The following is a 5249-nucleotide window of genomic DNA, read 5'->3' on the forward strand; positions in this document are numbered from 1 at the left end:
GTCAATGTAGAATGATGCTTTTAAAACATTTGACAAATGAATGAAAAGCTGAAATGAATTACACTTTGGATGTTGTGTCAGTACACCCAGTCACTACAAGATACAGGCTTCCATAATACATTTTAATCCCACTGAGTAACACAACAAAATGTAGGAAAGGTCAAGTGGTGAGAATACCTTCTGAAGAATAGACCCAATAGAATAGACCCAAAAGGGCAAACCTGCCCACCTGGCACTCCTGGCAAGCCAGAAAAAAGCACTCAACCCAGTCCTCTGAGTAAGGTTGAGGGAGGATTGTGACTGAGCGATACCACATCCACTTTCACGTGGAGGTCTGGCTAAATTTGCTCTCCTTACCGAAGACGCATTCATGGACACAGAAGGAATTACTCAGCATGCTTGGCTATGGATGTGGGAAAGGTGGGGGTGGAGGGGTGAGAGGAGAGGAGAGGGGTTATTCCGGAAAAGAGAGGGTGACACTCATTCTCCTTGCACCTGTTTTCTTGAGGGGAGGGAGGGACAGAGTCAGAGGGAGGGGGGGGGGGGAGACAGATAGAGATGGTAAAAAAGAGCGAGAGACAGTAAAATAGGGGGAGAACTAAGCATAGAAGTCTAAATTTAAATTGTGCAAAAACACAGATTGGTGCAACGATCGATTGCATAAACTATGAAAGCTATATTTCAGATAAATAGTCTGGTCTTCTGTACTTTGCGCAAATGATGAATTGTGCTTGTTCTTGCCATATATTAATCAGCTATACAGTAATTATAGTTTTTTGGGGACATGACATCATTAGATTCAGATTATCTGAGGTGTGGAAGTGAAGGAAAATGTATGTTAGTGGACTTTGTACATTAGCAGGTGCAATCTTGATCAATCTGTTTAAAACATTAGACAGAGAACTTCAACAATGTTGGAGCATACTGTACTTCTTTATGCATACTGTCCTCAGTAGGAGGACATGGCTGTCATGGTTTCCTTTTCAATTCTAAAGCTCTCTCCAAAGGGTTCTGTTCTGTCATGACAACAGCCATCTCAAATTATGAGGGATGCACTGTACCAGGAGCCTCTTAGCAATAACTGCTTGAGGTTCAATAGGATACCGTATATACAGTGTGTTTTACTGACATAAACCATTCTCAAGTAGGCTGCCCTATAGCGTTGAAATCTATCCAGCTTTGTCTATGACTGTAGTACGTCTGTCTCTAGCTGCAGTACACATTAACAAACAGTGTTGATCCCAATAAATTCCCTGGTTTTGTTTGTTTATTTGTTTATTGATTTGTTTATTTGTGTCCCCATTAGCTTTTGCAGAAGCAGCAGCTACTCTTCATGGGTCCACACAAAACACAAAACATGAAAAGTAACAATACACTGATAGACAAGGACAGTCACACACATTTGAAATACAATCATATAAAATCAATACAAAAAATAAATTATACAAACAATACAACAACAAAAATAATTTGTGTGTCTGTGTGTGCGTGTGTTTGTGTCCCCATATTGTCCCTGTAGTTCCATTAGATGTTTTATAAAGGTCGTTTGGCTGTTTGCTTGAGAAATTGGAGATTTCTATGCGATCATGTCTCTGTATAATACTGTGCTTTGCCGTGGATTCGTTCTGGACATGGGGACTGTGAAGAGACCCCTGGTGGCATGTCTTATGGGGTATTTATGGGTGTCTGAGCTGAATGTTATTTGATTATGCAGACAATCTGGAATTTTCATCACATTAACATTTCTCATAAAAACTAGAAGAAATGTAGTTAATCTCTCATCAAACCTCAAACAGGAAAGACTGGCATGCATGTTGTTGATGTTAGTTCTGTGTGTGCAGTTAAGGACTAGGTGTGCTGCTCTGTGTTGAGCCAGCTGCAGCTTTGCTAGATATTTCTTTGCTGCACTTGACTCTATTACCGGACAGTAATCAAGATGGGACAAGACCAGATCTTGAACAACTAGTCCAGTAGATTTTTGTGTCAAAAACGCAGAACATGTTTTTATAACAGACGGACCCCTCCCCATCTTTACAACTTTGTCAATATGACTATCCAATGTTATACCTAGGAGTTTAGCTTCCTCAACTTGCTCAATGGTCACACAAGGTTATTATACACAGAACAAAAATATAAACACAACATGCAACAATTACAGTTCATATAAGGAAGACAGTCAATTTAAATAAATCCATTAGGCCCTATTCTATGGATTTCACATGACTGGGAATACAGATATGCATCTATTGGTCACAGATACCTTAATAAAGTAGGGGCGTGGATCAGAAAACCAGTCAGTATCTGGTGTGACCACTATTTGCCTCATGCAGCGCAACACATCTCCTTCGCATAGAGTTGATCAGGCTTTTGATTGTGGCTTGTGGAATGTTGTCCCACTCATCTTAATGGCTGTGCAAAGTTGATTGTTATTGGTGGGAATTGGAACACGCTGCCGTACACATCGATCCAGAGCATCCCAAACATGCTCAATGGGTGCCATGTCTGGTGAGTATGGAAGAACTGGGATGTTTTCAGCTTCCAGGAATTGTGTACAAATCCTTGTGACACGGGGCCGTGCATTTCATGCTGAAACATGAGGTGATGGCGGCGGATGAATGGCATGACAACGGGCCTCAGGATCTCATCATCGTATCTCTGTGCATTCAAATTGCCATCGATAAAATGCAATTGTGTTCGTTGTCCGTAACTTATGCATGCCCATACCATAACCCCACCGCCATCATGGGGCACTCTGTTCACAACATTGACATCAGCAAACCACTCAACCGCACTACACCATACACGCTGTCTGCTATCTGCCCGGTACAGTTGAAACTGGGATTCATCTGTGAAGAGCACACATTTCCAGCATGTGGAGGTCCTTGGCTGGCGTGGTTACACGTGGTCTGCGGTTGTGAGGACGATTGGACGTACTACTAAAATCTCTAAAATGACGTTGGAGGCAGCTTATGGTAGAGAAATGAACAGCTCTGGTGGACATTCCTGCAATCAGCATGCCAATTGCACACCCTCTCAAAACTTGAGACATCTGTGGCATTGTGTTGTGTGACAAAACTGCATATTTTAGAGTGGCCTTTTATTGTCCCCAGCACAAGTTGCACCTGTGTAATGATCATGCAATTTAATCAGCTTTTTGATATGCCACACCTGCCAGGTGGATGTATTAACGTGGCAAAGGAGAAATTATCTCTACCAGGGATAGAAAAAAAATGGTGCACAAAATCTGAGAGAAATAAGCTTTTTGTGTGTATGGAATCGTTTCTGGGATATTTTATTTCAACTCATGAAACATGGGACCAACCCTTTACATGAGTTATTTTTTTTGTTCAGTATAGTAAATGAAAACTGAAAATAAAATAAAAACAACATTTTCAAGTGACAATTTAGTGAACTGAAATATAAATAAAACAAAACGCATTTGAAAAGCAAAAACTGAAACTATTATCTTTGACTTCAAAAACGAATTAAAGTTTTAAAAAATTATGTTTAGTTTGAGTTTTTTCTTCTGAACTTTGGGCAAAAATCTAATGGGTGTTTCAAGCTTTTTTCTAATTGGGTTTTCGAGCACCTGAATCCTACCGGTAAATGCTCCCAGTAGATGCCGATGTTTTAAAAAGGCCTACCCACTGGGCACAGACTTCTGTTCAGCATCTAGTTTTAATGTTGTCTGTGGACAACTGTCATCAGTCTTGTGAAACTGAACGACCACCTCTCTGGAACGCAGTCTTTTTTTTAAAACCTTTTCATTTCATCCCCTTTTTCTCCCCAATTTTTGTTCTTGTCTCATCGTTACAACTCCCTGTAACAGGCTCGGGAGAGGCGAAGGTGGAGTCATGCGTCCTCTGAAACATGACCAGCCTAACCATGCTCCTTGACACCTGCCAGCTTAACCTGGAAGCTAGCCGCACCAATGTATCTGAGGAAACACTGTTGAACTGGCGACCGGAGTCAGCCCGCAGGCACCCGGCCAGCCACAAGGAGTCACTAGAGCGCGATGAGCTAAGTAAAGCCCCACCGGCCAAACCCTCCCTTAACCCTTACGACGCTGGGCCAATTGTGTGCCGTCCTATGGGACTATGAACCCGGGTCTGTAGTAACTTCTCTAGCACTGTATGCGATGCAGTGCCTTAGACCACTTCGCCACTCGGGAGGCCCAGAACGCAGTCTTCTTGAAAATAATCCAGAAAATGTTGTTTGGTTGAACAGACACATACACGCAGGCAGGCTGGCTGTGACTTGATAGATTTGTGAAGAAGTGTTCATTCTTATGTTTTTGCTGTTGTTTCAGATGTTTTTATTAACCCTAGTTGAAGGGATTAGTCAGTGATACATATTTAATATTATATAAACATAACATGTGAAATTAGTGACGGGGAAAGAATCTATACAGTTATATATCAGAATATCTTTTTGACGATATAGTATTGTTTTGACAATATCGCAATATTATTTTTGCACTGGTTTGCTGTACCTGCAGCCAAACTACAGTATTTTTCGTTCATAGAAAGTTCTCCATCTTTAAAAAAAAATCGGGAGGCCCTTTTTTCAGCAATTTTATTTCGATGACTGATCAAAACTGATGATCTCATGTCTCTCGCTTGTCTCTCTGCAGCAGACATATGGTGAGCAATATGCTTGGAACTTTGAATAGCAATAAAATTACAGTATCAATTCGCAACACATAGAATTAGTTGTTTTTTCCTCTCTCTTTCTGTCAGATAATGGTAAAGGTAATTGATTCTTCTTACATCTACTACTAAAATATAAAAAAACATTGGATTGTTCTAAACATGGGCAAGAGTTTCCTTCCACCATATTTCTTGCACCAGTCTAGGTGCTTATCTTTTAGATCCAAGTCACATTAGGATTGAATTACAATCTAAACCCAACCAAACCCAAACAATGTCCAGGCCATGGTCCTCTTGTGGCCAAAAGCCTGTGTTAGCATGAGCAGTGCCATTGAGGAGTTTTTGCCATTTTGATATAGTCAACTCGGCGGAACTTTCAAATTCATTAACTGATCCCACCTGATGACCCGATTGGCATGAGCAGTTAATTTTACTTGCGAATAAGAAAATGGACTATTTCAAGATGTATATGACCCATGCTCTCACAGATGCCCACACGACACACATAGAGAGATGTTATGTCTATCCTAGTCCATGGTCCTGGCACATAACTGTATGTATTACTGCCCCCCATTGGCAAGAAGTGACATCCCAAAAAAC

Source organism: Oncorhynchus keta, chromosome 28 (genome assembly GCF_023373465.1).
Source record: "Oncorhynchus keta strain PuntledgeMale-10-30-2019 chromosome 28, Oket_V2, whole genome shotgun sequence".
In the NCBI taxonomy this organism is placed as follows: Eukaryota; Metazoa; Chordata; class Actinopteri; order Salmoniformes; family Salmonidae; genus Oncorhynchus; species Oncorhynchus keta.